The sequence below is a fragment of the Gigantopelta aegis genome, chromosome 12 (genome assembly GCF_016097555.1).
Source record: "Gigantopelta aegis isolate Gae_Host chromosome 12, Gae_host_genome, whole genome shotgun sequence".
NCBI classification, from domain to species: Eukaryota; Metazoa; Mollusca; class Gastropoda; order Neomphalida; family Peltospiridae; genus Gigantopelta; species Gigantopelta aegis.
Window position 1 is genome coordinate 34,608,653 of NC_054710.1, and position 10,000 is coordinate 34,618,652.

A 10,000-nucleotide genomic window follows, 5' to 3' on the forward strand; every position below is an offset into this window, starting at 1 on the left:
AATGGAAATTAAACAACATCAGTGGCATTTGGACTACAGTAAAAGAAAACGTAGTAGTACTATTTCGTTGAATTCTTTAAAAAATAAAATGATCTACTTCAATGGCAAAATATGCCACTTTAGGGGCATTTGTTCTACAAAAAAACAACAAAAAAACGTAGTAGTAGTATTTCCTTGAATTCTTCAAACAATAGAATGCTCTACTTCAAAGACAAAATAAGCCAGCTCAGAGGTATTTAGACTGCAGTGAAAGAAAGCATAGTCGTAATATTGAATGTTGAATTTGTTATAATCCTATACTTCAAAGCCAATACGTAACACTAAAGCACACACAAATGAAATATCAACATCAGATGAACGCTGTATGTTTTTTTTTTGTTTTTTTTTATCGACGCGACCTATTACATTATCTCCCTTTCCCTATTTGGCCAATTGGGCTCTTTCTCGCCCCAGCCAATGCACCATGACTGGTATATCAAAGGCCGTGGTATGTGCTATCCTGACTATGGGATGATGCACATGAAAGATCCCTTGCTGCTAATCGAAAAGAGTAGCCCATGGAGTGGCGACAGCGGGTTTCCTCCTTCAATATCTGCGTGGTCCTTAACCATATGTCTGACGCCATATAACCGTAAATAAAATATGTTGAGTGCGTCGTTAAATAAATCATTTCCTTCCTTCCCCCATTTGAAATGTACACCAATCTAAATTGACCCCAATATGTGCCGATCGATACAACCGATTGTCGAGTATGGCGACCAGGATGGACGTGCTTGAACCATCAGTGGATATAGACACGTAAATAGAGTTTTGGTTGGCTTGGTTGGAACGTTGTAGCAGTGCTACCATATTGCTTTCAAAGCTTTACAGGGACAGACCTTGGTTTTTAAACACTAAGGAATATTTTTCACCTAGACCCTAGTTTCAACCCGTAAAAATGCACAGTAAGTTTGGTTAATTTACAAACCTGAAACAAATTTGAATACAACGGAGTGAAACACGTCTTTGCGATGTTGAAATACCCATACAAATAGAATAAAACGCGACTCCATAATCATTACTTCTGAGACACACGTGCGTTTTTAAAAAAAATATGAAAAATGCATTTTGTGGTATTAGAAACACCAGGGTGACCAGAAACTCTTCGGATGTACGGAAATGGATTATCTAAACAATATAATATATGTAATGCTTGATTTCAGTGATCAAAAACGGCTCTAATAGTGAAGATATGCCTTAGTGTCTGTCCCTTTAGCTCTTCTGCATTACGTTTAATTATATATATATATATATATATATATATAACGGGTGCCTCCCCCCCCCCCCATAAAAAACAAAAATCAACTCTGTATCCTTGTTTATCGATTAATAGCTTAGAAAATGTCAAATTGGTTCTGTTTAACGACACCAATAGAGCATATTGATTTATTAATCACCGGCTATTGGATAGCTATACGACACCAAAGCACGCACAACATAGGACGCTGTATATTTACATAATATAGTCAGAGAGGAAACACGTTACATGTTGTTGGTTTTTTTTTTTTTTTTTTTTTTTTTTTTTTTTTTTTTTTTTTTTTTTGGGGGGGGGGGGGTCATTAACTAGTAGCAAGGAATATTTTATATTGACCATTCAACCAACAAGATAGCACATAACACGGCTGTTGATATACCAGTCGCGGTGCACTGGCTGAAATGAGAACTAGCCCAATGAGCCTACTAACGGGATCGATCCTAAATCGATCGCACGTCAGGTGAACGCTTTACCACAGTGCCACGACCCTCCTTAAAACCAAAGGGAAACGCTGGTATTGTAAACAGTTAAAAGTTAAAGTTTGGTTTGCTTAACGACACCACTAGAACAATCTGATTTATTGGATGCGAAACATTCGGTAATTTTGAAATATAATCTTTGAGAGGAAACCGGATATATTTTTCCAATAGTAGCAAGGGATCGTTTGTATGTACTCTCCTACAGACAGGATAACACATACTACAGCCTTTGATGTACCAGTCATGGTGCTCTTGGTAGAAAGAAACATAACCCAATTGGCCCACCTACAGGGACCAATATTAGAATGACCGCGAGCGCTTTACCATTGGGTTATGGCCCGCCCTCGGTGACTGAAACCGAACTGTATTTGCTGCCATTAGGACACATGTCCGACCGAATGAGCTCTTTCAATGACTAAAATCGCATATGACAACTGTGGGTGTGGGTGGGTAATCTTTAACATGCTTCCATCAGAGAACTGTTCAAGCACGATTGTCGTGGGCATAACCTCTGACTTCGCCAGAATGTTCTGTCCATGACAGGATATGACCACTGGAGTAACCAGAATTTTATATTGGGGCGTGACGCAAAACATATCGGGGGAAGGAGGAGGAGGTAACCCACACTGTGTGTATTTATGTACGTACGTATGTATGATTTTTATTTTAATACAGGTTTTTTTAAAAGTTTGATTGGGGAGGGGGGGGGGGGGGGCATCGCCTCTGTGCCCGCTCTCTCTCTCTCTCTCTCTCTCTCTCTCTCTCTCTCTGTCTCTCTGTCAGTGTCTCGCTCTCGCTCTCTCTCTCTCTCTCTCTGTCAGTGTCTCTCTCTCTCTCAGTCTCTCTCTCAGTCTCTCTGTCAGTCTCTCTCTCTCTCTCTCTCTCTCTCTCTCTCTCTCTCTCTCTCTCTCTCTCTCTCTCTCTCTCTCTCTCTCTCTCTCCCTCAGTCTCTCTCTCTCTCTCTCTCTCTCTCTCTCTCTCTCTCTGTCTCTCTGTCAGTCTCTCTCTCTCTCTCTCTCTCTCTCTCTCTCTCTCTCTCTCTCTAGCTCTCTCTCTCTCTCTCTCTCTCCCTCTCTCTCTATCTCTCTACTCTCTCAGTCTCTCTGTCAGTCTCTCTCTCTAGTCTCTCTCTCTCAGTCTCTCTCTCAGTCTCTCTCTCTCTCTCTCGATCTCAGTCTCAGTCTCTCTCTCTATCTCCTCTCTCTCTCTCTCTCTCTCTCTCTCTCTCTCTCTCTCTCTCTCTCCCTCAGTCTCTCTCTCTCTCTCTCTCTCTCTCTCTCTCTCTCTCTCTCTCTCTCTCTCTCTCTCTCTCTCTCTCTATATATATATATATATATATATATATATATATATATATATTAAAATGAAGTTTTAGACAATGCTATTCTAAAGAAGAAAACTCATTTAACGTGTCCTTGTAGTGATAAAACATTTTACCATGTTAGCAAACACAGGCCAGTCGGTTGAGCACATCTGAAGCACTTACCTCGTCGGGTGTCTAATTGGGATTCCCTTCCCCGCTGCATCACCACCTCTTAAGAACAGGAGTTCCGTGGGTTTTGTTCTTTTTTTCCATTAGAACCATGGTACGCTGGAAATTATCGGCCGAAGTGCATGCAACACCAAGAAGACAAAGGGAAAGCCCATGTTTTCAGAGTAACAGTTGAAACGTGTTAATGTTTAAGTGTCATGTTAGACGGTTTTATGTACAACCTAGTGTTCAGGGCGTGGAGGAAGTAGTAACAAATTCAATATTGTCACGTCACAGAGATGTATTCGACAGCTACAATATGCAAACAAATATCAGGTGTATGTTATACTCTTCAAAAAAAAGAGTGATGGCCACGAAGACGATAATAATAATAATAATAATAATAATAATAATAATAATAAATAAATAATTGTACAACTGCTAATAAAATTAAATTGTGGTATATTCGCGGGTAAAAGACGTCATTAAAAATAGCATTAATGACACACAAAAAAAACCCACACTAAAAAAACACAAAAAAAACAAAAAACAAAAACAAACAAAAACAAAACAAAAACAAAACCCCACACAACCGTAAAGCATTATATACTTGATATTTAAAGGGACATTCCTGAGTCTGCTGCATTGTAAGATGTTTCCGATTAATAACATATTTTTACGATTAAACTTACGTATTAAATATATTTTCTTGTTTAGAATATCAGTGTCTGTATATTCAATGTGTTTCTGGTCGTCATAATATTATTTTGTCTTCAAATAATTTCGTACGTACGAAAAAACAATATTTTAGGAAAAAAGATGAAATTTAACCTAGTACAGATAATTGAACGATCAGAAACACGTTTAATATACAGCCACTAATATTGTATGCAGAAACATATATTTGATATGTAATTAGAATCGTTAAAAAGTCTTTGTTAGTCAATAACATCTTAAAAAGTGCAGCAAACTCAGGAATGTCCCTTTAACACATAATGGAACTATAGAATTGTTTCTCACTCTGCGCTTCAAAAGTGTTGCCTTTAACATATTGTCGACATTTTATTCGGTTATGACTCCTGTCAGATTCAAAGCGCACACACATCCAATGGCGTACCCAAGATTTTATACTGGGGGCCACCCACACTGCTTAGTTCCGGTTGTTCACATGCTATGTGGCGAAGTTGGTGTGGAAAACCAGGTTCCCCAACACCCACCCACCCTCCGCTACGCCAGTACACGCTTCATCTATCTGGACTATTTGTCCAGGATGGACGTTAATGGTTAGTTGGTACTGGTTAGTTAGAGAGGGATCGTTACAGTGGTTGTACACTCTACGATTTCCGGAGCAAAAACCGCCCAAAATCATATGGGTTTTTTTTGTTTTGTTATTTTGTTTTGTTTTGGGGAGATGACCTGAATATTGCGCTCGCGACAGTCTAGACCCTCTGCATACTCTTCTTCACTTCTTGCATAAAACTGACATTCAATGCTGGCATGCCAACACGGCTCTTTCAGCCTTAGAATCGACGTCTTATCAACTTAACCGACAAGTACCGGCCTCGGTGGTGTAGTGGTTATGCCATCGAACTTCAGGCTGGTAAGTACTGGGTTCGTATCCCTTCTAAGGCAACGAGAGATTTGTCATGGCAGTACCGGCTCCAACCCAGAGTGAGTGTCCGGCTAGGCTGAATGGGTAGGTGTACGGCCACGTACATTGAGTTTCACCCACTTCACGGGTCCGATTATGGGTGTGTCTCCCGAGTGTATGAACCCACACTGGGGATGACTGCCCGGCATGCACTGCAGGTTCCGTGTACATCGGTCTCGGGTGATACCGAGATAGCTCAACTGACAGAAGGCCTGGAGCACGGTCAAGTAGTCCCATACCGGAATGGAAATACTGCGGCTTCACCATTCATTTCATCATCATCCATGTTTGTAATGTACAACAAAAAATGTCTTTGTCTCCGTGTTAAATGTTTGTGGCGTTTACAAAAAAAACAAAACATAACCGACAAGGTCATCCTTTTCAACAGTATACTTGCTTTATATACATCTACAAGTTATGTATGGTAATATAACATTAAAGGGACATTCCTGAGTTTGCTGCAATTTACACCAAAAAAAATTGCATAAAATATTAGTGGCCGTATATTAAACGTGGTTCTGATCGTTCTAATATATGTACTGGGTTAAATTTCTTCTTTCGTTTACCTAAAAAGAATTGTTTCGTACGTACGAAATTATTTGGGCTTCTTACAAATATTAAGACGACCAGAAACACATTGAATATTCAGACACTGATATTCTAAACAAGAATATATATATAATATGTCAGTTTAATCGTACAAACTCAGGAATGTCCCTTTAATTGACATAACGCTCAGACTGTTTGCAATTTACTGATCCGATGTGACCTTGTTTGTTAGACCAACAAAAATGCACCTCTATAACGTCATTATGGGGCGTTTATTCTTATTATTATTCACATATACAAGTATACACTCAGTTTACTTTAATTGCCTGGTACTCTGAGGTTGTGTTGTGATAAGGAAATGCAAGACTACTGCCGACAGAGTTCACTGCCATCATAATATTTATGTTATACACCTTAAGAAAAATGAATAAATACAAAATATCATGTTCATGTTGTGTGATAATAACGAAGTGTACAACAGCATTCATCTAAATCATTTCGGAGTATCAATTTCAAAGTAAACCTATTTTCCCTTTGAACGTTAGATTTGCAATGTGTATGTTGCGACATGTCTCAGAGCAAACAGCTCGTAATACGTCGCTAAAGTATACAACACACACAACGAGAGAGAGAGAGAGAGAGAGAGAGAGAGAGAGGAGAGAGAGAGAGAGAGAGAGAGACAGAGAGACAGAGAGACAGACAGACAGAGACAGAGAGAGAGAGAGAGAGAGAGAGACAGAGAGAGAGACAGAGAGAGACAAAGAGAAAGACAAAGACAGACATACACAGAGAGTGGCAGGCAGAGAGAGAGAGAGAGAGAGAGAGAGTGGCAGGCAGAGAGAGAGAGAGAGAGAGAGAGAGAGAGAGAGAGAGAGAGAGAGAGAGAGAGAGAGAGAGAGAGAGAGAGAGAGAGAGAGAGAGAGAGAGAGTTTTTAGTTTGATTCATGGATTTATAATTGTTGATGCCAGTTTCGAGGTATATTTACCTATATCTTTACCTTATTTCCTTCAGTCTGATTTTTCCAACTTTTCATTGCAAGTAAAACCTACCAACCTTTCTCACCCCACCCCCGAAATATATTAATCATACACACCCAAATAATAATAATAATAATAATAATAATAATAATAATAATAAATAAATAAATAAACCGCAAGTGGTAATGACGGATTCCCAGGCTATACTAAATGTATATTACTGAGACATATTTATGTTATTTAATTACAGTAATAATTACCCACCCCCACAACCCACACACATGCACACACTGTCACTTATTACTCAGCTGTACTTTGTTATCTAATTACATCAATACATCAATACTTACCCACCCCTACAACCTACATACGTAACATGCACAGACTGTCACTTATTACTCAGACTTACTTATGTTATCTAATTTACATCAATAATTACCCACCCACACAACCCACATACATGCACACACTGTCACTTATTACCGAGACTTACTTATGTCATCTAATTATATCAATAATTACCCACCCCCACAACCTACATACATGCACACACTGTGACTTATTACTCAAGACTTACTTATGTCATCTAATTATATCAATAATTACCCACCCCTACAACCCACATATACACGCACACACTGTCACTTATTACTCAGACTTACTTATGCCATCTAATTACATCAATAATTACCCACCCCCACAACCTACATACGTAACACGCACACACTGTCACTTATTACTCAGACTTACTTATGCCATCTAATTACATCAATAATTACCCACCCCTACAACCTACATACATAACACGCACACACTGTCACTTATTACTCAGACTTACTTATGCCATCTAATTACATCAATAATTACCCACCCCCACAACCTACATACGTAACACGCACACACTGTCACTTATTACTCAGACTTACTTATGTCATCTAATTACATCAATAATTACCCACCCCTACAACCTACATACGTAACACGCACATACTGTCACTTATTACTCCGATTTACCGGCCTCGGTGGCGTCGTGGCAGGCCATCGGTCTACAGGCTGGTAGGTACTGGGTTCGGATCCCAGTCGAGGCATGGGATTTTTAATCCAGATACCGACTCCAAACCCTGAGTGAGTGCTCCGCAAGGCTCAATGGGTAGGTGTAAACCACTTGCACCGACCAGTGATCCATAACTGGTTCAACAAAGGCCATGGTTTGTGCTATCCTGCCTGTGGGAAGCGCAAATAAAAGATCCCTTGCTGCCTGTCGTAAAGAAGAGTAGCCTATGTGGCGACAGCGGGTTTCCTCTAAAAACAGTGTCAGAATGACCATATGTTTGACGTCCAATAGCCGATGATAAGATTAAAAATCAATGTGCTCTAGTGGCGTCGTTAAATAAAACAAACTTTACTTTTTTTTACTCCGACTTACTTCTGCCATCTAATTACATCAATAATTACCCACCCCTACAACCCACATATACACGCACACACTGTCACTTAATACTCAGACTTACTTATGTCATCTAATTACATCAATAATTACCCACCCCTACAACCTACATACACGCACACACTGTCACTTATTACTCAGACTTACTTATGCCATCTAATTACATCAATAATTACCCACCCCCACAACCTACATACGTAACACGCACACACTGTCACTTATTACTCAGACTTACTTATGCCATCTAATTTCATCAATAATTACCCACCCCTACAACCCACATATACACGCACACACTGTCACTTATTACTCAGACTTACTTATGTCATCTAATTACATCAATAATTACCCACCATCACAACCTACATACGTAACACGCACACACTGTCACTTATTACTCAGACTTACTTATGTCATCTAATTACATCAATAATTACCCACCCCTACAACCTACATACGTAACATGCACACACTGTCACTTATTACTCAGACTTACTTATGTCATCTAATTACATCAATAATTACCCGCCCACCCCACCCCCAATTCAGGTACACGCACATACTGTCACCTAATCAACTACTAAATTTCTGCCAAATCGTCTCTGAACTTAATTTACAAACAATAATAATACCTTTTAAAAAACTACACATAAAACCCGGCATACTAGAAGGATTGAGTCCTTCGAAATATCTCTGCACGAGTTATTGCCCTTTACTGTACTTTTGCTGCCTCACTATTGAAAAAAAGAAATTTACCAAAATAGGTCTATATTTATATAGTGTCAATTATCTTCGACAATCTATATTACAAACATGAATAACAACACATATTTTAATTATAAGACAGGCAAATGCACTAAACGACGTTTGCAGCGTTATGGGTGATATTTTTTTTATGAACTGGCGTAGTCTTGAAATATGAGACAGCTCCGATTATTCACCTCTTACTAGACTTATTTCATTCCAAAAGTAAACAGATGTACACACAGTCAGCACAGAGGACCCAGAAAATAGTGTGTGTATGTATGGGACAATAACGAGAAAGAAAAAGAAAGATTTATTTTTATTTAATGACGCACTCAACACATTTTATTTACGGTTATATGGCATCAGACATATGGTTAAGAACCACACAGTAATTGAGAGAGGAAACCCGTTGTCGCCACTTCATGAGCTTCATCTTTTCAATTAGCAGCAAGCGATCTTTTATATGCACCATCCCAGACAGGACAGTACTTACCACGGCCTTTGTTACACCAGTTGTGGAACACAGGCTGGAACGAGAAATAGCCCAGTGGATCACTAAAGAGAAAATAGCGCATGAACCATCTAGCCAAAAGGGTTAGATTTAAAGTGTTCTTTTTTTAGCGACAACAATAGAACACAATGATTTGTTAATCACCAGCTATTCGATATCAAACATTTGGTAATTTTCCCATTAGAAGCACGATATAGTTTATATGCACCATCCAGCAAACAAGATAGCACATACCACTGCATTTGATATACCACTGGCTTGAACGAGAAATAGTAGTCAAAAGGGAATCTCAATAACCACTATCCTTCATTTTGTCCTTTCACACAATCTTGATTCAGAGGAACTGCACGGTGAAATAGTTTTGTAAGCACCAATTGTAGACATGGATTGACCGTGCACTGCAAGATAAGTGTCAAGGATGTTACAACTGCAATCCCCCGCCCCGGTAATTCGGAAAATATGTTATAACTACCAAGACTGTGGCATATATTGGGCATGTCACGAAAGACACCATGGCTATAGAGATGAGATATGTGGTGAACTGTCTATCAGCTTTACTGTCATTGCCTAGGACGCCGTGACTCATGGGAAAGGCTGATGTCGTCAGCGCCATCTTCTTCAGAAACCGACGAATGTTGATAACCAAGTACGCCATCCCAGGTAAAGGTAAGACGAGTAACAGGATTTGAAGAATCTTTAGCAGCAGACGCCATTCGCTGCCTAGATCCAGACTTAATGATATGTACGCAATTAGGACGCATATGAAAATTGTACACACTGATATACATTAGCACGTTGACGATTTCGTCCACTATTCCAATGTAAGGTACATTTTAAGACACAATTGTGAATATTGGATTTAGTTATTAAACT

General features: G+C 39.2%; 1 protein-coding gene across 1 annotated transcript in view; it reads right to left on the minus strand.

The window, feature by feature from the left end:
- Positions 1 to 10,000, minus strand: part of LOC121386323 — a 27,996-nt gene that overhangs the window by 8,402 nt on the left and 9,594 nt on the right. The window lies entirely within an intron of this gene.